Below are 26,288 nucleotides of genomic sequence, written 5' to 3' on the forward strand. Positions count from 1 at the left end.
GGTTACTCCCAGGCCCCCTTCCCTGCTCCTGACTCCCCAAGCCTGGAGGCCACGGCTTCCCTCCAGGGCTGAGCCCATGGGACTTTGCGCTCCGCTCGGTCTCCGTGGGCCTCGCGTGCCCTCGGTCGCGCCCAGCTACCTGGACGCTGGGGGCTGTTGGCGCTGGGGGCGCCCCCCGGGGCCCAGGGCTGCAGCCACCGCCTCCCTCTGCCGCCCTCCCCCCTTTCTCTGACCGCTGTGGAAATTCCTGGTGTGTGAATGTGGAAGGCGTGGGGGGTTTATGGGCTTTAGGACCTTTATTTGGTTGTTTTCCTTTGTATAAAAAGAAAACTTGTTTTGAAGAAGGGCAAGCAGCAGGTTCTAGAGACACTGGGACGGTGCCCCTCCAGCCGCCGACGCGGCGAGGATCCGGGATCCGGGGGTGCGGTGGAGCAGACGGCGGCCGGAGGACCTGTTGTTTTCCTTTTGCAAGAGAAAAGGAAACAAAGTGGGAAGTGGAGTGTGCGGGCTGTCAGCAGGCGGGGCGCCCCCAGCGCGCCCCGCCTCCCGCCCTCGAGGCTCACTCGCGCCCAGAGCCGGTGCTCCTAGCGGCCGCGGGGCCGAGCCGCGCAGCCCCTGCCAGCCGCGCCGGACCGGTAAGCGCTCGCCTCTGGCTGCGTCTGGGGAGGTGGGGGAGAGCACGGGGATCCGGAGCTTCGGGGACCTCGGGGACCGGCCTCTCCCGGTGCCCACAAGCGGTGCGCCCTGGCGGGGTGCACCTCCCGCGTCTGGAGAGAGCCCGGCAAGGGGCGTCCCCCCGGGGTGGCCGCCGGGACCTGGACGCGCACGGCTCCCCTGCGCCGCTACAGTGCGCCCTGCGGGGCCCGACCGGGAGGTTTCGGGCGCGGCGGCGGCGGCGGCGGCCCGGCTGCGCTGCCAGCCGCGGGGCATGGAGCCCGGCAGCGCTCGGCCGCGTGCGCCCTGCCCCGAGCGCTGGCAGCCGGCGGCGGAGGCGCTCTGGCCGCGCTCCCACCAGCGGTGCCGCCCGGTGCTCCTGCCCCGGCGCGGGGAGAGGGGCGCGCGCCCTCCCCGGCGTCGGCGAGCTACGACCGGGCTCAGGAGCAGCCGGAGTCCAGCCGGCCCGGCGCCCCGCTCCTGCCCCGCCCGGCGCGCCTGGGGGCCCCCGGCCTCTGGCTAGGGCGCCGCTTGCCGCGTGTTTACTGCAGCCGCCGACGGAGACCAGCCCCCGGATCTGCGGCTGAGCCCGGGTTACGGCGGCAAAACCGCCTCCAGCTTTGCATTTCCGGACTTTTCCCCCTCTCTTTTTTAATACTCTTACCCGTAATTCAGCCAGGATGAGGCTTCTTTTTTTAAATCGGGTTTCCTGTTTTTATTTAGGCTTCCTTCTCTGCACCTTCCTTGAAATCCAAGAGACGAGGACCGGGGAGACCTTTGGCAGGGACCAGGATGCGGGAGCACCTAGCGGGCGGTGTCTGCCGGGGGTGGGGAGATGGGGGCCCAGAGACCCAGCAGAGAGATGGGAGGCCCCGCAAAGCGCGCTCCCGGAGGGGACGAGGGTAGAGGGGAATTTCCGGGCCTCGGGTCGCGCGCCCGGGGCGGCCCAGGCCCGCGGTCCACAGACCAGGTGGTCTCGCGGCGCCCTTCGGATCTGCCCAGTTTGCAGATGGAGCGCTGGGGAGCCCTCGAATGTACGAGTAAGCTGTTACTTGGTTAAGACCCCCTGGAAGGAGAGAGCGAAGGTCTCGAATCCCTACAGACTATCCAGTGGGACGGCCGTACCCGGGCTCCTGCACGAAGCCCGGTTGCGCGCCACGGCAGGGCTGTGCCGCACAGTCGCGCGGGTTGCGGAGCAGGTGTGCCGTCGGTGTGTGGTGGTGTGGGAGTGTGGGGGGGTGGGGGGGGAAGGGTCCTCTTTCAGGGTCTTCGAGGGGAAAGTTTGCCGCTCCAAAGGGGCCTTGAAACGGAGGTTCCGTGCCACTGCTCATTTCCAGGGGAGAGGACGGTACCGGGGCGCCTGGCAGTGCCTTGGTGTTCTGGTGCAGTGAATGGTACCTTTGGGACCCTTTCTACCCCGCTCCCAAAGAGTCGATCCTTTTTACATACACGTTTGCAGTGAAGCAGTCATAGGACTGAATGATGTCCTCTCCATTTTCCAGGGGAGGGAAACGAAGGCCCAGAAAAGTTAACTTGCCAACCGGCGCAGTTTGCCAGTAGCTGATGTAGGACCCCAGGACCATTCCAACCTCTGTCTGTGCTGCGGCTTGCAGATTAAGAACATTTCCTGACAGTTGTCTTGGTGTAGGGACAGGGACCCTTTCAGAGATGCAGCCTTTAAGGGACCCACCTTGTTAATCCCTGTCAAAGCGGGCCCCTGCTGTTAACCACCAGGTTTGCCTGCTGCGATTAAGTGGACATGAAGAATCCTCTGATGGAGGAGGCCGTCACCAAGTACACAGAGATGGGAATAGAACTTTCTCTTCCGCTCTCTAGAGGAGGTATTTGCTACCCCTTTAGCGTCTCCACGCCCTGCTGTGGTTTGATTTCTTGACTTGGGGATTCTATCCACCCGTGGTTCTTGCTGCTTTCACAAACTCCTCCAGGTAGCGGAGGACCCTGGGGTGGGGGTGGGGCAGGGGCAGGGCTGTTGAAACCCAGCCGGCCAGTTCTAAGACATTGGAGTTCATCTAAGACATCAGTGTTCTAAGACATCGGAGCTTACCTCTTTCTGAGCCCCACTGCCCCCCACCTCCTCTGCCCGCGTTTAGAAACAGTGCTGGCCACTCTGCAAATGGGGATGTTTCTGGAATTAGGACAGGTGTCCCAGACGTGCTCCTGGCGGGGGGGGGGGGGGGGGATGGTTGCCTTACACCAGGACTTTTCTCAGGCTTTCTTACATCTAACTAGTGTTTATCGAGATCCCCTCACAGGGGCTCTCCTGGGAATGAGGCAGGCAGGCGGGGAGGGTCCCAGCCCCCTGGGAGGGTGTTAGGGGGCTTACAAGACACAGGCAATCCACGCATCACTAGAGACCAGCCTTGGGCCTGCTTAGCTTGTGTCCCAGCACTGCTGTGTCCAGGGAATTCATGGAGATGTGACTGGGGGATGTGAGGGGTCACTTCCGGCTTCACCTTGTTTTTCTTCAATCGCACAGTTAAAGGGAGAAGTGAATGTGCAACTCATGAAGCAATTCCCCTTTGGCCGGCTTATTTTTCAAAACCGATTTTTGTTTAGAGAGCAGTCTCCTCCTTCCCAGAAGCCAGCTGCTTCTGCGGGTCTGGTGATGGGGTGTGGGGCCCCACCAAATGTTGCTTTACCGTGGGACCTTAGGAAAGCTCTTTCAGCCACTCCCTAGGGGACAAACATGTTTCCCAGCAAAGCTGTTGGAGGGGCAGGTCCAGAGGGGAAGTGCTCCAGGAGGACTGGGCCGGGCGGTGTCTGATGGGGGAGGTACGGAAGCTGGGGCAGGGGTGCTGCCCCGTCTGATGGCCGAGGTATGTAGTCAGTGACCACCAGCTGCGGGATGACAGGAGCCTGACTTGTCAGGAAGGGAGGGGGACCTTCTTCTCTGCGCCGCGGCCGGTGTTTCACGCGTGACGAGGGTTGCAAATCTCCTCCTCTCTCCTTGCAGCTAAGGCTCAAACTGAATTGTCTTTCATTTGGTTGGTGGAAATTCCCCGCAATCATATCAGAAATGCTGCCAGTTTCGAGATGGAAAAAAAAATTAAAAAATAAAAAAATAAAAACCCAGGAACCTCCCTCCCCTCTTCTTCCTTGCAGACACCCATGGTGACTTTCTGTGGGTCCTCCCAAAATAGGGCCCCACTCTGCCCTCCCTATGGGCCAGCACAGTCCTGGGCGCCCGAGGTTGGCGCAGTGAAGTTTTCAGCTGCCCTGGGCTGTGAGACCCACCGCCCCCGTTCCTTCCCCAGAGGTGATAGATCAACTGGCCCCCTTGCTAAGGGGCGGTTAGGACTTCTCCTAGAAATGGGTGCTTCTCAATGGCGCCTACTTTCCGGGCCAAGAGTGATCGGAGGAATGGGAGTAGTATTTTTTTTTTTTAAGATTTTATTTATTTATTTGACAGAGAGAGATCACAAGTAGGCAGAGAGGCAGGCAGAGAGAGAGAGGGGGGGAAGCAGGCTCCCCGCTGAGCAGAGAGCCCGATGCGGGACTCGATCCCAGATCCCAGGACCCTGAGATCACGACCTGAGCCGAAGGCAACGGCTTAACCCACTGAGCCACCCAGGCGCCCGGGAGTAGCATTTCTAAAGTGGCGTTTTGGTTAGCTTCTGTCTCACTCACCTTGGGGAAAATGCTTTCCACTTAGAGAAAATGCCAGGAGCGTGAGTGGTGGTTGCTGGGTGCGGTGGCGGGCAGGGCAAGAGTTGATCAGGGCGGCCACAGAGAGGTAGCAAGGGGCCTGGGTCCTACTTCTGTCCTGGAATGAGGCTGTTTCCTGGGGCCAGGGTAACAGATTACCACAGATTTTGTGGCTTCAAGCAGCAAAAATGACTTCTCTGAGTCAAGGTGTCAACAAGGTCTTACCCCCTCCAGGGTCCTAGGGAAGAATGCTTCCTCTCCCAGCTGGAGGTGGCTCTGGCCGTGGGTCTGTGGCTTGTGGCCACGCTCCCCCCTTTCCGCTCCCGCTTCATTTGGCCTTTTTCTCGGTGTCTGGGTCTTTCTGCTGTCTCTGAAAGGACACTGGTTATTGGGTTGAGGGCCCATCCTTAACTGCATTATACACGTGCGGCCGTCTTTTCTCTGGGTAATAATTTTCCCAAATAAGCCCAGGTTCCGAGGGTTGAGACACAGACACATCCTTTTGGGGCCACCATTCAGCCCTCAGCAAGTGGACAGGAGCACGTGTGTCTCTCCTGGGAAGGTGCTGAACACAGTTATCTTTGCAGGGAACCAGCTGTCCCCTGCGACAGGGCCCTGAGCTACAGCTTCCCAGTCTCTACCCTTCCTCGCCGATCTCCAGCTTTCTTTTCCCAGCTTTGTGAGCCTTTGTAGTGGGCTCTCCCAAAGGCAAGGGTCCCAAGAGCAGAAAAGACAATTCCCAAGTTCGAAGGAGCTGCCGGAAAGGTGAGTTCTGCACCTGCAGAGACTTGCCCCCGCCTCCAGGCAGTCCTCAGGTCTTCCGCCTGACCTTCCCCCTTTCCTTCAGAAACAGCTCCTTTGCGGTTCAGGGCCTCTTCCAGCCAGGGCTCCTCCCACGCTCTGTTTGGGGCCACTCGGCACTTCTCATTTTGGAGTTTCTTCTGTTGAGCAGCCTCCCCGCTCCCCTAACCGGGCGAGGTGGGGGCAGGGCTGGGTTTTGGGGCTCTGTCTGCTGCAGGATGAGGCTGGTGGTACTGAGAGGGACCCGGAGCTCCCTGGACCTGGGGGTGTAATTAAGGAGTGCTCCAGGGCTCTCTGGACGGCAGGGCCACTCTCCTGCCTCCTTTGCCCCTCCCCTAGGGCCCCCACCCTCCAGGGCAGGAGGGGAGGGGTGTGTGCATAGCCACTCTTTGCTTTGGTTGTGAAATCTGGGAGAAGTCTTTTCTTATCAACAGGGAAGCAAGGTCATAGCCCTGTTATTGAAACTTTGAAAAGTCACTTAAGTCTGGTGGGGTGGGGTGGGATGGGGCGCAGAGGTGACCAAGGGATCCCTGCAAGCAGAAGCATTATCTTTGGAGCCCACCAGACTCAGTTTTAATCTCAACCTCTTTTTATCTGCTGAGTGACCTGTGGCAAATCACTTAGCCCTGCTGGGCCTCCCACTCCCCGGGCGGTAACAGGGCTCAGTAATGTCAGCCCGTAAGAGTCCGTGTGTTGTCACGTTTTTAGTGCCACGACGAAACCCACAATCCCTGTAAGGAAGTGGGGTATAGCGGGTGGGCCGGGGGGTGTCGTGATCCCGCTGTCCCAACGCAGCCATGGCCAACTGGATGATCGCTCCCATTTGGGGAGGGGTGCACTTTCAGTGCAGTTGGACCCCTGTAAGCATGCGGGGTCCATGTTTTTGTGTCTCAGTTGTCAAATATACACGAAAACCTTCGCCCTCCTGACCGTGTACAGTTTGGTGACGTTTGGCACGTTCACACTGTCGCACAACCTGCACGGCCACCTCTAGAACTTCATCTTGCAAAATCGAAACTCCATCCCCTACGCACAGTACGGCGCCGGTTCTCCCTTCCTCTCCCACCACCGGCCGGCGGCCCCCCTTCGACTTTGTCTCTCGGAATGCGACTGCTTTCGGACCTTCCTCGTGGAATGGTCCCACGTCTGTCTTTTTGTGACTGTTTAATTTCACTTCGCTTAGTAACATCCTGAGGTCCATCCGTGTCGTGGCCTCTGTGGAAATGTGCTTCCTCTTTAAGACAGCGTAAGTTTCCACTGGGCCTCGAGGCCACGATTTGTCTGTCCACTCATCTGTCCACGGACACTTGGGTTGCCTGTGTCTTCTGGCTACTAGGAATGATCCTGCTGTGGACGCGGGCGTACAAGTATCTGTTCAGGTCCTTGCTTTGAATTCTTTTGGGTACATGCCCAGAGGGGAATTGCGGGATCCAATAAATGGTTGGTAATTTTATGCTTGATTGTTTGACGAGCAAGGCATGCGCTCCTGTAGTCGGCTTTCTTCTCTTAATGTTGGCTCATGGGCATTTTTCCACTTTGCTTTGCAACCAAGCCATCCTTCCCAGTGGCATTGTAAGTGTCCTAAGGGACGCCATTGTCTTATCAAGCATCCTCTATTGTGGGGCATTTATGTCGCTTGCAGACACACAGACACACACACATGCACACGCACACACGCACATGTGCACAGAAGATTCTCAAAATATTGTCATGGACATTTTCCCGTATACGAGAATTACTCTATCAGGAGCACTTGGGTGACTCGGTTACGTGTCCGACTCTTGGTTTCACCCCAGATCACGATCTCGGGCTCATGGACTAGAGCGCCACGTAGGGTGGCCCAGTGAGCGGGAGAGTCCGCTGGAGGGTCTGTGTCCGTCTCCCTCTGGCCCTTCCAGTCGTGCGCACACTCGCTTGCGGCTCTCAAATAGACAACGTTTGGAAAAAAAGATGCATCAAAGGCATTGAAAATTTTGATGGCTCTTCCTGCGAAGTGGTTTTGCAAGAAAGACTAGACCAGGAAAAAAAAAAAAAAATCCTGGTGATATGTAAGTTTCACGACACGCTCACTAATATTGAATAATATTGGGAAAAAATGTTTTACTCAGAGGCCCCAAAGATAATCATCTTCACTGTGTTTTTTTTTTTTTTTTAATTGCTAATGAGGTTAAATAGCTTTCTTTTTGGCTCTGGCTGTGTGTATAACATGAGGCTTGCTGCGGTGAAATGCTGTGGTTAAAGCCTTGAGCTCTGGAATCGGATGGACTCAGACTCAAAACCGTGGCTTCGCCGCTTGCCAGCTGTGTGACCTTGAGTAGGTTCCTTACCTTCTCTGATCCTCCGAGTCCTCTTCTGTAAAATGAAGTTAGTGGGACCTATCCGTAGGGTTGTCTCGAGGACTAAAGGAGGTAGAGGGGGTGATGAACATTAGCTAGCACGTAGTTGACAGGAGATACTGGCTGTTATTGTCCTTACCATTATTCTAACTTAAGTTAACAAGTCTCTGTTCACCCTCAAGATTCATCTTGTTTCAACTAGCGGAGACGGGACGGTACCCACTTACGCGGGAGGGGTTTAGGTTAAGCCCAGGGATCGGTTTCCTGCTCTAAACGCAGGTGTTCCCAGAAGGAAGCTGACAGCCATCCTCTGGTGAAAGGGACAGTGTCCTTGAGTGTCTGGCTGGATTTGGGTGGGAGGAGCAAACAGACGAGCCTGTGCCGGGTGACTCCTGCCTCCTGGGAGATGAGAAGAGGTGTGATGAGACAGCTCAGAATCCCGAGTCCCCGCAGGGCTGTTTCTCTGGGACCCTGTCCCCCTGCGGTCCTGCAGCCTCTGTGGTTCGTAAATGGCGATAAAGACTTGCTAAATGGTCGGGGCCAGAGCTCATCTTGGTGGCTGTTCCACTGCTGACATCCAGAGGCTTCTTAAAACAGTTTGGGAAACTGAGGCAGGCACTTCAAAGGCAGGACCCCTGGGCTTGGGCACCAGCCTGCTTTTACAGCCCCTTAGAGGAAGGTGGGGGCCACTCTCCTTTCCAGTAGACAGACCTCGGGGAGCCCCAGGTGAAGGGGATGCCAGCCCAGCAGGCGGAGGTGGGGCGCACCCAGTGCGGGTGTTCTCTGCTGCCCACCTGCGTCTGAGAACGAAGTTTACAAAACCGGGATTGGGGTCTCAAATAACCTTTTCTTTCTTTCTTTCTTTCTTTTTTTTTAAAGTTTTATTTATTGATTGATTGATTGATTTGACAGACAGAGATCACAAGTAGGCAGAGAGGCAGGCAGAGAGAGAGAGGAGGAAGCCGGCTCCCCACTGAGCAGAGAGCCCGATGTGGGGCTCAATCCCAGGACCCTGAGATCATGACCTGAGCCGAAGGCAGAGGCTTTAACCCACTGAGCCACCCAGGTGCCCCTCAAATAACCTTTTCTCAAGAAGTTTTCTTGTAGGGGGAAAGACAACAAAAACCCTCAGCTTTCCCCATCACCTGTCTCTGTTCAGAGCCACCGGGAGGACAAGCAAGACCATACCTCCTGTTTCGGGTGCTTCTGGGTGTGGGGCCGGCATCACTTGGTCCTGGATCTTCCTTCCCTGTTGTGTGGTGTGGTGAATAGTTGAGTACTACGGCCCATCTGCTGTCTTTTGGAAAGCCCTGCTGAGTTGTGGTCTTTTTTGAAATTAAATGCAGCAGCACATTGACGATGTGGTCGTTCCTTGAGACGTGTGTGGCTCCATATATCCGCTGGGAAGCACAGCACAAGGCACAGTGTTTCAAGAATGAGTGGAAGGGAAGCTTAATGTTTGTGTCAAAAGCCAGAACTTTAGAATTCCATGTCCAGGTCTTGACTTTGACCTTGACATGTGGATGACCTTGCAAGTTACTTGCCCTCTCTGAGCCTCCAGGTGTTTTGTTTTTGTTTTTGTTTTTGTTTTCCCCACAACTTTTTATTTTGGGGACAGGTTTTTTTTTTTTTTTTTTTTTTTTTTTTTCTGAAAATTGGGCACAAGTACTACTTTTACTGGATTATCGCGAAGATTACAAATAAGGAAAAACCTGTCCCAAGTCATGGGCTCTCCAGAAATCGCTCTTTTTGGCATTGGATGAATGAAACCCTGCAGCCCCTGTTACGGGAGAGAGTGGGTTTTAAATGACGGGGGTCTCTGTCGGAGATTGTTGGAATTGGCTGTGTTGGAAAGTGTATCCACCCCTCATTTTATTTGACCCTCCCGGGGCTGACCCATAGGGAAAGGCACACAGCGTGTGACGCCAAATACCAACCAGCATCTTATAGGTAAGGGTTGGAATGGCTTTGTCCTTTGTTACCAGCCCGCTCCTCTCAGATGTATCAAAGCCCAAAGTTTACTTTCTCCGGCTCGCTCTTTCTTTCTTTTTTCCTTCCTCCCCCGCTTCCTTCCTTCCTTTCATTTTATTTATGTGACAGAGCGAGAGAGCGAATACAGTCGGGGGAGTGGGAGAGGGAGAAGCAGGCTTCCCTTGGAGCAGGGAGCCCGATGCGGATCTCGATCCCAGGACCCTGGGATCATGACCTGAGCTGAAGGCAGATGCTTAGCGTCTGAGCCACCCAGGCGCCCATTTTTCCAGCTTTTTCTAACCCTTCAGGGTCTAAAGGAGCTTGGGGAACAAGAGCAGAGAGCTGATGGGATGAGATCTTTTCAGGTCCTTTCTTCCTTCCCACAGGGTGGGGGTGGCAGGAGCAGCCCCTGGACTAGCCCACCTGGCCTGGACGGGCAGGCGAGAGCAACTGGCCTGTGCAGTCTGCCATCCAGTGACCTTGGCAGTTGGACCTTGGGTCCGCTGGGTCATTAAGCGGCAGCAGCGACATGGGGGCAACCAAACGGGCGAGGTGCCCCGGAGGCAGCCATCCCAGGACCTTCTGTGTTGCAGGTGTGTGGGAAAGTGGTTGGGGGAAGGTCTGGCGGCTGGCGGTGACCTTGGCCGGCATGGACGACGCTGCTCCTAGAGAGGATGGGGATGTGCGCACTTGGCCTCCAGCAGCCCACTCTAGCCATGACCTTGCTTTGAAGCTTCCAGTTTTAACACAAACGTGAATTTTACATTTGATTCCACGATAAGCCCGTGTTTATTTTACTAGGAGGTCGCGCTCCCCCTAAACATTGAGTCACATGGATGCTCTGGGAAAATGTGTTTTTTTCTGTGGCTTCCACTACTCCCAGGACAGCGTCTCCCACCATAGTTTGAAAGCATGGATCGGGGGGGTGCCTGGGTGGCTCAGTGGGTTAAAGCCTCTGCCTTCGGCTCAGGTCATGATCCCAGGGTCCTGGGATCGAGCCCTCATCAGGCTCTCTGCTCAGCGGGGAGCCTGCTTCCTTCTCTCTCTCTCTGCCTGCCTGTGATCTCTGTCTGTCAAATAAATAAATAAATAATAAGTAAATAAAATCCTACCCCCCCCCCCAAAAAAAATCCATTAAAAAAAAGAAGAAGAAAGAAAGAAAGCATGGATCGGGGCAAAGCAGCGTGAGGGCTGCTGTCGTGACCAGACACGCACGGTTTCATAGGAGCCCCGTTTCCCTATGCGATTCACTGGTTGAGTCGTCGAAACTCTGATTGGTGCAGAGAATATTAAAACGCTTCCCCTCAAATTGAGAGGCGCCTGGGAGGCTCCATCGGTTAAACCTCTGACTCAGTCTTGGCTCAGGTCTTGATCTCGGGGTTATGAGTTCAAGCCCCACCTTGGGCATAGAATGTACCTAAAAAAGAAATAAAATAAAATGTTATCCCTTAAATCCAGACATTTTGGCCAAAAATGCATACATGTCCGTTGGTTCACTGATGCATAGATCTAAGGCCAAGGGCTTCAGCCTGAGCTGGCTGTCGCTGCTGCAGAAGGCCCCCTGCAGGGGACAGTCCCTGTGAACTCTGCTCCTTCCCCACAGTCTTTCATGCCTTGGCCATTCCGCTGCAGTGGAAAGTTTGTTTTTGTGACTTCTCTTCATTGGGTTTCTAAAGCATTCTGCTTCGTTGTCATGGAAACGGCTCTTTCTTTACACATCCATATCTCTTCTGCTTTTCCTCTTCCGTGTCATGTAATTACTAAGGTGAACAAGGGTCGTGAGCTTCCGAGCCCAGACAATCCTTGTTAGTGTGCAGGGACCGGGGCCCCCAGGAGGAGCCTGCTGGCCCCAGTGGTCTGCAGGCTCAGGCCCTCGGCAGGGGGAGGAGTGGGGAGCACATTCCCCCCTAAGTCTGCTGGGGAGAGGTCGGGTGAGACGGAGGGGTGGGAAGAATTGCAGAGCAGGGACCAGGGCACCACCAGCTCCAGAGGGGAAGCAGCCAGAGCCAGTTTCTTTTTCTTTTTCTTTTTTAAAAAGATTTTATTTATTTATTTATTTGACAGACAGAGACCACAAGTAGTCAGAGAGGCAGGCAGGGAGAGAGGAGGAAGCAGGCTCCCCACTGAGCAGAGAGCCGGATGCGGGGCTTGATCCCAGGACCCTGAGACCATGACCTGAGCCGAAGGCAGAGGCTTGAACCCACTGAGCCACCCAGGCACCCCCCAGTTTCTTTTTCTGTGGAGCCCATCAGCGAGCATTCACACTTCGGAGTTTCCCCAACACCCAGCTCAGAATCTCCACCTTTTGGTTAACTGGCCTTTTTCTTTGTCCGATAACGATAATGGCAAGAAACACCTTCTTAGCACCAGCTCTGTGCTAGGTGGTGTTGTGGGCACTTTGAAAATGCCGATTTATTCTTGTAAGTACTGTTGTGATCACTGCTTTATAGAAGGGGAAACTGAGGCATAGAAACACTTAGCAACAGAAGGGGAAACTGAGGCACAGAAACACTTGGCAACTTACTTTGGTCTTGCCCAGCTAGGAAGTGGCAGGACCCGTTCCTCCCCGCTGTGCCTGACGTCTCCAAAGGTGGCTGCGTTTGGGACCCAGCACTTGGTTGGGGCGGGGGCATCTGGACGCCAGGCAGGAGGAGGGGCGGGGCCTCCGGGGAGTCCGTGGCTATGCAGGGGGGCTTCCCTGCGCATTCTCACCCGTCCCCTCCACCCCGAGGACTTTTCTTGGGCTCCAAGCTGCTTTCCCTGTTCTTTCTGGTCCTGTGTCTCTGGGAGAGCTGGCCTCCTCCTGGGCTCTGGTCCGCTATAGTGAGGGAGGTCAGGAGGGTGTGGCTTCTGAACCCCGCCCCGCCCCCTCTGCCCAGGGTGGTGCCCATTCTCCGCCTCTGTCCCGAGGAAGCAGGGCCTGGCATCTGAAATCTCAACCCCCTCCTTGCCCAGCTCTTGAACCTTCTGCAGGAAGTCGGTCCAAGAGTCCTCAAGCTGCTGGACAAACAGAGCAGCAGGCTCAGGTGTCTCTGCAGCCAGTGGCCCCAGTCCAGTTCCTCTGCACTGACCCAGGAGAGGCGTGTGGCCCAGCAGTGACAGCAGCCTCCGGGGTCAGCCTGGGTCCGAATCTGCTTCTCATTCAGGAGTTGTGCAGCCCTAACCTCCTTGAGCCTCGCTTTCCTCCTTTACAAAACGGAGCCTGCCTTCGGGTCTTGGCGTGACAAATCAATGAGAAAAGAGACAGAAGGCACCTATGCTTTGCTGACTGATGGCAGGAGCCTGGTGATGGGCTCTGCCCAGATAAACCGCGCTAGGCTGGACGGAGTCTGAATGTATCCCAGAAGCCCCCGGGGCAGAAGGGGTCTGGACACCTGCTGTGGGAGGGGAAGGAGGTGACACAGGGCACTTGCCAAGGAGAGACCGACCCAGTGATGGATGATGGGGGTGTTCGGAGCCCTCTGTGTCATCCCCAAAATGAGGAGTCTGCAGATCGGGGTCTCGCAAGGAGAGGAGAAGGACATGAAAGCCCATGGCCGGATGGGGAACCGGAGTGTTGAGTGCCTGGGTGGACGGCCAGCTGCAGAGTCAGACCCCAGGAGAAGGGGGTAAACTGCCACTTAGCTGAGACCCTCGAGAAGGGGACCCATCTCTGCCGCCACCGTGTGTGTGTGTGTGTGTGTGTGTGTGTGTGTGTGTGAGTATGATTAGCTTAGGGGGTCGGGACAGGAAAGGGAAGTGGAATTTACAGTTTTAAAAGATACTGATTAATTGGGGGTCTTGATTTTGGGGCAGTGTAGATCTTCTGGGAATTACAGGCTGGGATCTTGCCCGTGGATTTTTTTAATATATGTGTTATGTTTTATAAATGCTGTGTATTTTTAATTGTATAGGGTCAGTGCAAGCTACTTAAGAAAAGTCTGTAAAATACAGATTTGCCAAGGGCGCCTGGGTGGCTCAGTGGGTTAAGCCGCTGCCTTCGGCTCAGGTCATGATCTCAGGGTCCTGGGATCGAGTCCCGCATCGGGCTCTCTGCTCGGCAGGGAGCCTGCTTCCTCCTCTCTCTCTCTCTCTCTCTGCCTGCCTCTCTGCCTACTTGTAATCTCTGTCTGTCAAATAAAATAAATAAAATCTTTAAAAAAAAAAAATACAGATTTGCCAAAGGGAAAGAAACCCATCATCTGCCTATCCTAGAAAACTCCCACCACCCAGTGGTTCTTCATCTTTTTCAGGTCTTAAATCCTTTTGAAAATCTGCTAAAGACACAGGACCTCTCCCACAGAGAATGTCTTCTACAGAATAATGTCAGGGGGTCCCTGGGTGTCCCCCCAAGTTCATCCCAGCCTCATTAGGGTGCACTGAAGGACTGTTTGAGTCCAACCACTGGCTTCTCTGCATTATGGGATGCTGTCTCCAAAAGCAATGTCACAGGTCTGCTTTGAGGGGCACCTGGGTGGCTCAGTCAGTTAAAGCATCCGACTCTGGATTTCAGCTCAGGTCATAATCTCTGGGTCCTGAGATGGAGCCCCACATACAGCTCCACGCAGGGCATGGAACCTGCTTCAGACTCTCTTGCTCCCTTTTCCTACCCGCCCTTACTGCTCTCTAAGAAAAAAAAAGTTTGCTTTGAAGCTGCTTCTGCTTTCAGCCTTGACCACCTCTTATGTGCCATGTACAAGTTTACTCTACGCTGTTTAAATCCTTTCTGTTGTCTTAAATTCGCTGCTCCTTTGGGAGGACATTCAGCAAGGACCGAGTGACCCGAATCATTTAGTGACTCTCTGCTGTAAGGTCAGCTCACTTACGGGGCCAGCTGACCTTTGGGACAGTTGCCGCCTGTGGTTTTGTGGTCCTCCCTAGGCTTGGCAGGTGGAAGGGCCCGGGAGAGGTGGGTGCACTTCAGGGGTTGGGGGGCGTCCTCTGCGGAGGATGCGAAGTCAGGGCCATGTCCAGGCTCAGCATGTTAGGCTCCAGGCGGGGTCTCCCTGGAAGGTCAGCCCGCAAACTTCCTTTTGCCAAGTTTCGGGGTGCTGGCGCCGAGCATCCCACACCACGGCACCCGAGGTTCGCTGTGCTTCGCACCATGGCCTCCGCCCCGGGCAGAGGGAGAGCTCTCTACTTCTTTCCGCAGCCTCGCTGGTGGCCGGCCTCCCTAGGTGCCGCCCCGTACTTGGGACAGGAGCCTGAGCTCCTCCACCTTTTTTAATAAAACAGGCTTTATATGTCGCTTCATGCACACAGTTCCGTGGCTTTCCTCTGTTGACAGAGTTGCGCAGCCATCACCAGAATCGGTTTTAGAACGGCCTCCTCACTCCCCAGAGAAACCCCATGCCCGTTCGCAGTCACTCCCCGCTTCTCCTCAGTCTTCCCAGCCCTCGGCAACCAGGAAGCTACTTTCTGGCTCTATGGATTTGTCTATTCTGGACATTTTGAGTAAATGAAATCACACAGGATGTGGTCTTTTGTGGCCAGTTTCTCTCACTCAGCCTGTGGCCTCTTCTTCAGAAACCCGTCTGACTCATACAGTTACAGTAGAGGGCTTGTTTGTACCGATCGTTTGCTCGTTCCAAGTCCTGATGGGGCATCTGCTGTACCGGAGCAGGTGCTGGGCCACGCGGCAAGGAACACAGCAGCCGTGGATGGTGTATTCGTCATCTCCTGCTGGGTAACAAATGGTGCCAACACTGGGCAGCTTAAACAACAAACACTGATTACCATCGGGCTGTTGCTACGGGTCCAGAATCTGGCAGGGGCTGGGGCTGCAGGTGTCTGGAGCTGGTTGTTGGCAGGTCTCAGGGATGTCCTGCTGTCAGGGCTTCTTCCCAAGGCAGCTTGAGTGTCCTTCCAGCATGGTGGCCGGCTTAACTCATAGTGAGAGTTGAGAGAGGCCAAAGCCCTCAGTTTCTGTGAACCTAATTTTTTTTTTTTAAGATTCTTATTTATTTATTTGACAGAGAAAAAGAGAGAGAGAGGGACTTCGAGTAGGCAGAGAGGCAGGCAGAGAGAGAGAGGAGGAAGTAGGCTCCCCACTGAGCAGAGAGCCTGATGCGGGGCTTGATCCCAGGACCCTGAGATCATGACCTGAGCCGAAGGCAGAGGCTTATAACCCACTGAGCCACCCAGGCGCCCCCTGTGAACCAAATCTTTTTTTTTTTTTTTTTAAGATTTTATTTATTTATTTGTCAGAGAGAGAGAGAGAAAGAGTGAGCACAGGCAGACAGAGTGGCAGGCAGAGGCAGAGGGAGAAGCAGGCTCTCTGCCGAGCAAGGAGCCTGATGTGGGACTCGATCCCAGGACACTGGGATCATGACCTGAGCCGAAGGCAGCCGCTTACCCAACTGAGCCACCCAGGTGTCCCCTGTCAACCTAATCTTGAAGGTGATGCGCCATCACTCTGCCCTCTGCCCTTTGCAGTTCTGCTCTCCTGCAAAGAGGTGTGAATACCCAGGGGAGGAAGTGACCGGATGTGGTTTCATATGGAAAATGGCCCTCGTCATAACTAGCGCCCAGCACCTGCTCGTGAAGGGCCCGCCAGGCCACCTCTGAATGACCCTGGACGGCTGTGAGTTCCCTAGTTCCGCGCTAGTCTCAGTCCTCCTGCACCTTTCCCGCTCTGTGTGTGTAACCAGGGAGCGGAGCCTGGCATTACGACACACACTGCACTTGGGGCCTCCTGATCATCCGCTTCACACAGAATAATTTTACAGATGATTTTCCAGGAATTTGTGAATTCTGTGTGCATTTTCTATCACATGGATGAGCCAGCTTTGGGATTGCCTTTCGTTGGTGTTGGTGATGGTGATGTGGACTAGAACCGTCCCCAGGACCCGTCCCAGTGGGTCTGATACTTCCCACCGTGGCCTGGGGTCACACCATCTCAGAAGTCGCTGGAGACACCTTCTTTCCCAGATGGCCCATGAGACTGTCTCGAGGGGCAGGATCAGGTCTTGTTAAGAGGGGCAGATATCATGCATTAAAAAAACTGAGCCTCGTACCCCGAGGTAGTGGGAATCTCTGTTGTGAGAAGCAGTTTTAGGCTCAAACACATTTAAAAGCTTTAGAAACCTCGCATGGAGCAGCCTGGAGCAGCCCAGAGCAGCCTGGAGCAGCCCGGAGCAGCCAGATCATTTCCTGAGTCCCCGGGGTATCTTCCAGGAGCCTCGATGTGTGACTCACACAGTGAACGCCCTATTGGGCCCATTTATCCCCTTCCCCTAATTTCTCCCAGGACAGAGTCACAGTTGATCTTCTCCACAAACAAGGAATAGCTTTCCTTCTATAAAAAATACAAAGAAGTTGGGCGCCTGGGTGGCTCAGTGGGTTAAGCCAATGCCTTCGGCTCCCGTCATGATCTCAGGCCCGCATCGGGCTCTCTGCTCAGCGGGGAGCCTGCTTCCTCCTTCTCTCTGCCTGTCTCTCTGCCTACTTGTGATCTCTGTCTGTCAAATAAATAAATAAAATCTTAAAAAAAAAAATACAAAGAAGTCTAAAACGTGGCATCCTCCCACGAAGATCCCGTTCTGGAACTGGAGAGACCTCAGAGTCCAGGAAACGGTGGCAGAACGCATCGTGTCGTGGGACGCTTGGCTTCGAGGTCCGGCTAGGAGCCCCCCCCACCCCCAGAGGCTGTCCCGTCGATATTTGCCCTCGCTAGCTGAGCTGGGCACTGTGTGCAGTCACCTGCGTTTACAGATGAGGAAACAGCTCTGGAGTGGTTAGAAAACTCTTCCAAACCCAGATCTAATGCCAGGGCTCATGCTCCTACCTTTGGCCAGAGAGTCCCTGCAAGCATTGAGTGCTTTTGGTATACACTGGAAAGATCGAGCACTGTGGACACCAGCATTTTTTCCCTCTGCTGCTCCCCTCCCCACCCAGGTCACAAACTCAGAAAGCCTCAAGTAAGGCAGACTTTTGGTCTAAGCTTGGGGAATTGGCCAAAGGAAAAAAAGAAAGAAGCTCCAGATTCTAATTAACTTTGCTTTTTAACTACAGATGAGCCACTTTTTGAATTAATGGGGGGTGAGAGTCTCAAAGATTAATGGAAATATGTGAAGATGGTAGAAAAGCAGGGGCCAGACGTTCCTGTAAGTAGACGCCCTCGTCTGAGCGCCTGGAGAGGAAAAGATCAAGGGGACAAAGCCATGAGGGGATTATATGAAGAACCAGGGAAACTATCTCTCCCCTTTGAGGAGGATTATTTTCCAGAGTCCTCCTGTTTTTCCTAAAAGAATTAAAAACATTTAGCTGTTTTTTTTTTTCTTGTTAGTTGCCTCTTATACTGACTGTGGCATTCGTGTTCTCCACTCTGCTCCACATCTCATCTGCTCGCCCCTAAAAATCCTGTAGGGCAGGAGGAATAATTCTAGATTCCTGGCTGAGAACCCTCCCCCCCCATCCACCCAAAGATAAAAGACCGGTTAACAGGATAAAAACAAATTAAATTACTAAAAGACGGGAGCCCCACAAAAAGAGGAGATTCAAAGATGTCACCCAAAGCAGGAAGCTTTATACTTTTTAGACAAAGAAACAATAAATGTATGAAGGATTGACAAAACAGGGGTTCGGGCTTGGGGTAGTAAACTGGTGAAGTAAGAAGGTTTGTTTTCGTGGCCTTGTTGGCCCTAAATTCCCCATCTCGCGATAAGGATGCCTTCTGTCCTGCTCACCCTCCCACCCCACCCCCGCCCTGTAGGGGGAGGCGTACCTTTCACAGAGTCGATTTATCTCCTGCTGTCCTACTGGGGACAGAGGAAGTTCAGAGTGTCCTTCCTGCGAGGCTATTTATCCAATACCTTTCATTCAAAACGATCAGTATGCCAAAGTGGCCTGTTTCGGGATGACCTGGTCTAAGCCCCTACAATGTGGGGCGCCCCACGTGAACAGGAAGAGGCCACCGGAATTCTAGGAAGGTTGGTGGTTGGGATATTGGTGGGCAGCGGGGAGCAGCTGACATTTCCTCGCTGTGAGCTTACCTGGAGGTGTCGGGAGAGAGGAGGAGGAGTGACTGATGGAGCCGAGAAGCTTTTCTCTTCTGGAACTTGTTGATCTTAGCAAGGGGTTTCATGAGTAGGGGCAGAGGTTCATCTGGTTTCCTGCTTTGTGCCTGGAAACTTCACAAAGAGGGTCCAGTCTTTCTGGCTGTAGCAAGTAGGAAGGCGGGAATCTAATTTCTCTGTTTACGCTGATTTCTGAAGAGTGGGGAGACCTATTTAGGCACCAAACTCTTTTAATTTAGACCCTCATCTGTATCTCAGAAAGGATTTAACATACCTGAGCCCTGAATGAGGCAGGAATCGGGACACTTGGGTGTTTCTGCCCCGTTGAGCATACCAGTCCGTCTCTGTGCGTGTTTCCCATCTGTGAGAGCAAGCGCATTTGGAGCAATTACTGTATACACCTGTTCCAGATGTTCCACTCACCTTTTTTTTTTTTTAAAGATTTTATTTATTTATTTGACAGAGATCATAAGTAGGCAGAGAGGCAGGCAGAGAGAGGGGGGAAGCAGGCTCCCCACTGAGCAGAGAGCCTGATGTGGGGCTCGATCCCAGGACCCTAAGTTCATGACCTGAGCCCAAGAGAGGCTTTAACCCACTGAGCCACCCAGCCACCCCCCCCCACTCACCTGTCTTAATTCACCTCATTCTCCCAAATTACTGTGTGATGTGTCTTTCTGGATTTGTTAGTGCAATTTCAGTCTGTTGTTCTCATACGGGCAGGATGACTTTGGTGGCTTCTGCCATTTCAAAGAATGCTGGCTTTTCCTCTGGGTTCCAGAGGAACCAGTACCTGACGCTCCCAGCTTGAAATCATGTCTTTGGGTTCCACAGCTGATGAGGACCTTGCCTTTGTACTCTGCTTTCCATGCCGGAAAGAAAGGGAAGTCTGCAGGACTGGGTCCCGACAGAGAAGGGCACACACAGTGAGGATGGGGGAGTGGAACCTGGAAGACTGTCTGCCCACATTGAATCTCTTCCCTGGCTTGGTGGCATGGGGTCATTATCCTTTCCTGGCTGGGGGTTTTGGGGGATGCTACCGACCCCCAGTCAGGATGGCTGTCAGAGAGAACTCCCGGCTCAGCCAGACTAGGTAAGATCCGGCTGTGACTTCTGGTGGCTTCTGTCTCATCCTCATACTCCACCCTGGTCGCAGCACCCCTAGGCTCCCTGCCGGTGAGTCAAGGGCAGCTCAGCAGGAGGCCGGCCCTTTACCACCCGGACCTCCTTCGACGTTGCCTGGCTCCCCTTCCCAGCTGGGGGTGGGGAGGAGTGAAAGGCAAAGTAGCAGCAGCCCCGAGTGCAGCCCTGGCATGGACGGGTGGCACCCTGGGTGGTTCCCACTAGGGCCCAGGCTCCGCCTTTTCCAGATGTCATCTGCCAAGTGCACAGCCACACTGGGTCGTGTGGGTGGCTGGGGGAGGTTCGGTGTGTGAATGTGTGCCATGGGTGTGTGTGTGTGTGTGTGTGTGTGTGTGTGGTTCTGTGTCGGTGTCATCGTGTGTCAGTTTACGTAATTGTGTGTGGGTGTGTGTGTGTGTCCTCGTGAACGTGCATCCATGTGTGTCTGGGCGCGTGTGAGGGAGTGACTTGGCGCATGCCTGAGTGTGGAGTGTGTGTGTGTGAACGAGTATGGGAGTGTTTGTCTTTCTGAGTGTATGTGACATCGGGTTGGGATGCGGAGGGGGGTTTCCTCCTCCTGCCCTGAGATGTCAGGGATGCTGGACCCGTCCTGACAGGATTGATGGGTGCTGGTGGGGGACACAAAGGTCACCGAGGGTTTTGGGACCCCCCCAGGGCCCAGTCCTCTCATCTCAGGCTTCTTCACAATTCCTGGGGCTTAGGGCTGTTTTTCTCCTTTTCTCCCCTGGGGGCACAGGGCGATGGGGTGGGGGCGGGAGGCGGGGTACAGAGGGAGGCTGGGGTGGGGTGCTCGAACGGATGGCCCCGCCCTGGGCGCCTGGCCTGGAACACTTGGTGCAGGCGGAGACGACTACCAGAGTGGTCGTCAGACCACTTCCGTCCACCCGGGTCCGCCGCACCTGCTGGGACGCCAGGGGTGATTCTGCACTCTTACTCTTTCTCCTCTTGTGCTCCACCGTGGCAGAGTTTGAAGTCTAGAGCTGTGGAGCCTAAAGAACATTCTGAGGGACACGGGACACCGCAGGGCAAGAAGCACCGCAGTCCTGTATCAAACCAAGGTGGTTCCGAAGCTGGCCCTGACGCTGCGTGCGACCTGTGTGCATGTGAGGGTCAACCGCTTGCCCTTGGAGCTTCGGGTTTGTCATTTACAGCCCGGGGTTGGGGGCGGGGGGGACAGCACCCACCTCGCCGGGGGATGCGCGGATTCCCTGGAGCGCTGTGCGAGGCGCAGGGTGGGGGCTTACTGCACCAACACCCCGCCAGCGCGAACGTGGTTCATTGTCATGGATAGATATAGGAGCGAAGGCCCCCGGCAGACCATTTACCTGCTGAATCCGACCTGTAAGGGGAACCCCGATGGAAAGGCAGGCCCAGCGGCTGGGGAACAGCTCGCACACCGGATGGGAGCCCAGACCCCGGGATGGCCAGTGACGCGGGTGACCTGGACTCCAGATCAGTGACGGAGGTCCGGTGCCCCGTCGGTTCTGGTGACTCCCTGGGGACCCGGGCGGGGAGAGCGGTTTGGCGGACCACCAGCCCCCGCTCCCTTTGCAAATGGCACTTTCAGTTCTCCGGTTACCAGCCGGAGGGGGGCCAGGGCCAGCGTGCGCACGCCGCCCGGAGTCCCGCGGTGGCCGGGGCGCTCGCGGCTGCAGGCGCACGCCCCACCGGACGGGCGGACGGGAGCAGCGGGGGTCGGGGAGGAGTTGCAGCGGCATCTGCCGCGCTCCCCGCGGTCGCGGGTTCTCAGACACTCCGCCTGGCTGGGGCCGCGAGAATTTGCCGACGGTGCCCGCGGCGCGGCGGGCCCTGGCCCCGCCCCTGTCCCCGCCCCCACGACCGGCGCCCCGCCCCTGACCCCGCCCGCGCCGGCCCGCTGTCCGGGCCCCGCCCCGGGCCGCGCCCCTCCGCTGCTGTCCCGCTCGCCGGCTCCGCGCCGCGGGCCTGCCCTCAGGCCCCCGCGGGCTCGGCGCCGCCGCCGGGAGGCTCGCGGAGCTCCGGGACCCGCCCGCCGCGTCCCCTGGGCAACCGTCTCCCGGGAGATCGGGCCCCGCCCCCGGCACCGACACCCGGTACGGAGCCCACCTGTGCGGGCGTCTGCGGGGTCCCAGTGCCCCCCCTGCGCAGACCCGCCCCGCCCAGCGCCCGGCTTTGTCCGCCTGGGGCTGTCGGGGTCCAGGGGCGTGGGGGCTGGGGGAGGCGCGCGCGTCCCGGGGCGGACCGGACGCTGCCGGGGAGGCCGAGGCAGGGGGCCGCGCTCGCGTTGTGACTCCCGGGTGTGGGCTGGTTCATGCTCTCCCGATCCCCGTGCATCCCTTTTGTGCCTCCGGGGGGCGGGGATCCGGGGTGTCCCGCTGCCGCCCTTGATGGGATGAGCAGGGCCCTCAGCCGGGCTCCGGACGTGGACGCGCCTGTTCAGGGCAGGCTGTTTACTTGTCAGGGACCCAGCAGTTGCCGCGCGCATCCTCCCCTCCCCCTGTCCCCGATTCGGGACGGAGCATCCTGCGCCGTGTCGGTTCCTGGCGCTGCCTCCCAAGCTTTGCCCTTGAACCCAGAGGGCTAGAGGGCGGCCGACCCAGATCCCGAGGTCCTGGGCGGCAGGAGGGCCAGAGCCGAAGACGCACCTTCCTCCGGGAAGAGCCTCCTCCTCGGCCGCCCTCTTGTGAATTCTGCCCCAGCTCCCTGTTTCCTGACCTGAATTCCTGAGGACTAATTCCTTCTTGCTTTCCCTAACTCTTCCTTCTCTCGGCTCCATCATGTTTTCTGCTTTGTCTTTGCTCGTTTTGAAAGTGTTTTCTCTATAATCTTGTCTCATTTCCCCGTAACCGAACGGCTGGGTTTGTCCTCTTGTTAATAACTCCATTGGTCAGCAGTGGAAGTTCTTCTTCCGCGACCCCTCATTTCCCTTGCTCTCCTCCCCTGAATGCTGGGTGAAGAGACCATCCAAGCCCCCGTTCCTGGGCTCCGGCAGCAGGGTCCATCGGGTATCCTGCCTGGGATTCGGCTCTCAGCCGCGAGAATTTCAGCCCGGTCCCTGGGAACTGTATTCTTGGAAGGGACACCTTTTCCAACGGCTTCCCAGCAGTGGGCTTTTTACTTATGGCGAAGCAAATAATTTAGGCTTCTCTGCTCCTCAAGAGCCCTCCCCAGCCTTGCCCAGTGGGCTCCCGCTGTGGAGGTAGCTGTGCCCGGGGCCTGTGGTTTGGAGAAAGGGGCGGGTCTTACTCGTAGCATCCAGCCTGCTGGGCTTCCGGAGCTCAGGTGTCTTCCTGTCTCTGGGGTCAGATTATTTACAGGAGTAGTGGGCAGTGGGGGGAAAGAAACTCTAGGGATGCAGTAGTGGGAGGCCCTTCTCTCCACACACCCGCCCTCTTCCCTCTCCTGCAAGCAGGGATGAATCTGCCTGTATGATGCAATTTAGTACTTAAATGGGGAACTCAAGTCCAGGAATCTGCTTTTCCTATCCCTTGAATGGAACTTGAACCCAGGCTTGACACAGACCATACACTTCGCCTTCAAAAAACCAAACAAAACCAACGAATAACTAAGAATGATCTGAGGTGTATACCTATATATTCCTGTGTCACGAAATGCTCCGCTTTGCTTCCGTACCACCAAAGGAGCTGGGATGGCGGTGACCCGGGTGGTGAGAAGGGCCCATCAAGCAGAATGTGACTGGTTTGCAAAATGAGAGCCTAAATGAAACAGTTATTTTTGAGCTAAAGTCCTGTGAAGGAATGCATAGAAGTTTGGGGGAGACTTTCTCCTTTAAAAATTTCATTCATTCATTCATTCATTCATTCTTTTTTTTCCCCCCCAGACAGATCAGGAGCTCAGAGTGAGGCAGGGACGGAATGCTGCTCACTGATTCCAAAGCCTGTTTGATCTGCCAGCCAGAGGGGCCTTTGCTGCTGGTCTTTCTTGGACCATTCCAGAGAGGTAGGTTGGGTGAAGGAGACAGGTGTGTGGGAAAGAAGAAAAGACAGCTTAAGAATTTGAACAGACTCCATCCTCCCTGACCAGCCAGCCAAAGGAGAAGCTCTCTGACTCTGATCTAGGACTAGATCACACAGAGGAAGGGAATGACCCAGATGTGTGCTATGAGCCAAAACAAAGGGAAATGAACTAGACCTGGGCTGGCTCCCCAGGGGAGGGATACTGCTGCCTGTGAAGGGATGGGGGGAGGCTCTGCTCCCAGGAACCCTGGGGCCTCATTACCAAGCTATTTGACTTGCTTCAGTCATGGTAGAGTTAGGCTGGCCTTTTTGGGGAGAGAAAAATGAAAACTTCCATCCAAAGGGAATGGAGTGAATTCTTACAATTTGGCATTGCTTCTCAAAGACTTCTTAGGCAGGGACATTCTGTCTCTCCAGAGAGTTGGCAGTCACTGTATCAGTAAGGCAGTGCTCGTTAGAACACCCTGGATGTTCGCTGGGAGATGGATGCAGTCCGTTCTTGGTGCAAATGAAGAAACTGAGGCCAGAGACGGATACTGGCCAAGCATTAGCTTTGCTGTCCGCATACTTGAGCAGCTCCTGTCATTTCTGATGGAAAGGAGCCCAGGCTTACAGCCTGGGGGCATCCTTGGAAGCTTCCCTCGCCCCTGCCCCCACCCCAACTTCATTTTCTCTAGATCTTCATCAGTACTTTCTGAACTTCTTTGTTAGTGTGGCTCTCTTTAAAAAGCTCAAGATATTAAAACAGAATTTTGACCTATAGAGTCGAAAAAAACGGAGTACCCTGTGGTCCAGGCAGAGACTGGCTTAGGATGTCCACTCAGCATCCTGTCCCATTTCCACCACCCTCTGAAGATCTTGGGGTTGCTTCTGTGGAACCCCAGAACTCTGGAACATAGTAAAAAAACATGGATTGTGTAGACCTCTGATGGGGGATTGGAGTTTCTTCTGTACATCTGTTTACCTATTTGCAGTATCTTGATTCTCTCTCTCTTTTTAAAAGATGTATTTGTTTGTTTGAGAGAGGGAGAGAGAGAATGCAGGCACAGGGGAAGGGACAGAGGGAGAGGGAGAATCCCAAGCAGACTCCGCGCAGAGCTTGGAGCCTGATGCAGGGCTTGATCGCATGACCCAGAGATCATGACCCAAGTCAAAACCAAGAGTCATATACTTAACTGACTGAGCCACCCAGAGGCCCCAACAGTATCTTGATTCTTGTTTCAGCAGATGTCTTTTAATAATTTTTAACCCTCATACTTTCGTATTTATTAAGAAATGCCCACTTACTGTTGAAAGTTTGCCCCCCAACTTGGCATAACCCACCATCCCCTAACCACCCCTGAGGGAACCACTGTTTCCTTGAAGGGGTATCCTCCCCCAAGTCCCCCAGAAAGCCTTCTATATGCCTATCTTTGGAAACTTGCTTTTTATGTATTGTTAAATGTTACTATGAACTTCCATGAAAATATGACTAATTGAATGCTTGTGTTTCGCCTGGCTCTGTTTCAAAAGCCCACTAAAATGAGAGTAAGGGATTAAAAAAAGGACAAAATCCTTAAGAAAACAGAAAAGGAAATGATGGAGGAGGAGGAGGCGTGAGCAAATACTTAGAGAAACAGAAAGCAGGTCGGTAAAAGAGATGTAAAACTTAAAGTCTTGAATGTCCTGTGTCATGGTAGAGGAAGGCAGGTGTGTTCAAGGACCCACCAAAGGCCCAAGAGTGGGAGCTACAGTGCTCCTGATGACCGACTGTGGGGTGGGCTGGAAGCAGGAAAATGGAAGGTGTGTGTCGGAGCAACAGACTCCTCTCTCAGCCCACATAGTCAGGTGGCTCCCTCCTCCATCCCAGCAGAAGATGCCTGTTTTCCCAGAGGCCTCGTTGAACCAGAGCAGCTCAGGCCTAAACTGGGGTGGTAGTAGGCATGGGATCAGCTGAATATAAGAGGCACTGTACTGAGAACAGAAAGATTCAGTCAAAGTTGGTATACTAAACAGTGAGACCTTTCCCTGCTTGGCTCCCAGAACATGGCAGCCTAATCTGTACCCCTCTCTGGTTGGGGCCTTGAAGAACTTCTCTCTGAGGAAATGGAGCTCACAAGAAAAAATGACCCTCAAAGACTAACACTGAAGGGACCCTCTTGGAAAGCTTTTTTGCTGCTTTGTTATTTCACAGTGATGCCTGCAAAGCAACTAGCCTTCAGCTGTGCACAGACAGCTCTGAGTGCCTCTCTTAAGTTTGAATGGACACCTGTGGATCATCCCACATAGAAGGATGTTCCTAGCATGAAAGACAGAGACCCAAATGAACAAAAAATGGGCCAGAAGTCATAAACATGGTTGAGAAACAGGAATACTCATGAAACAGTAGTAGGCTCTGGGATATAAAAACTGTGATGGTAGAGGTGCGTGGCTGGCTCAGTCCAGAGCATGTGACTCTTGATCTCAGAGTTGTGAGTTTGAGCCCCATGTTGGATATAGAGATTGCTTAAAAATAATTTTTTTTAAAAAATATTTTGTTTATTTGACAGAGATGGAGAGAGAGCACAAGCAGAGCTGCAGGGAGAGGGAGAATGAGCCTCTCTGCCGAGCAGGGAACCTGATGCGGGCCCTATGCCAGGACCCTAGGATCATTACCCGAGCGGAAGGCAGCCACTTAACTGACTGGGCCACCCAGGTGCCCCTAAAAACAAAATCTTAAAACAAAACAAAACAAAAAACCCCAGCAACTAATAGTAGAAGCAAAAATTTCAATAGAATAGAGCTAGAGG

General features: G+C 54.6%; 1 protein-coding gene across 4 annotated transcripts in view; it reads left to right on the forward strand.

Annotated features, from left to right (window-relative positions):
* Positions 1 to 491: 491 nt before the first annotated feature.
* The window catches only part of PIK3CD (phosphatidylinositol-4,5-bisphosphate 3-kinase catalytic subunit delta), a 51,368-nt gene continuing 25,571 nt past the window's right edge, over positions 492 to 26,288 (forward strand). For 2 of the 4 annotated variants that reach the window (XM_059135457.1, XM_059135460.1), the window contains exons 1-2: positions 492 to 635; positions 23,385 to 23,503. The gene's annotated coding sequence lies outside the window, so the exon portion shown is untranslated. Of the gene's footprint in view, positions 636 to 21,508; positions 21,637 to 23,384; positions 23,504 to 26,288 lie in introns of those variants that run through there. The other 2 variants (XM_059135458.1, XM_059135459.1) reach the window with 2 other exon arrangements.

This window comes from Mustela lutreola, chromosome 10, assembly GCF_030435805.1.
Source record: "Mustela lutreola isolate mMusLut2 chromosome 10, mMusLut2.pri, whole genome shotgun sequence".
NCBI classification, from domain to species: domain Eukaryota; kingdom Metazoa; phylum Chordata; class Mammalia; order Carnivora; family Mustelidae; genus Mustela; species Mustela lutreola.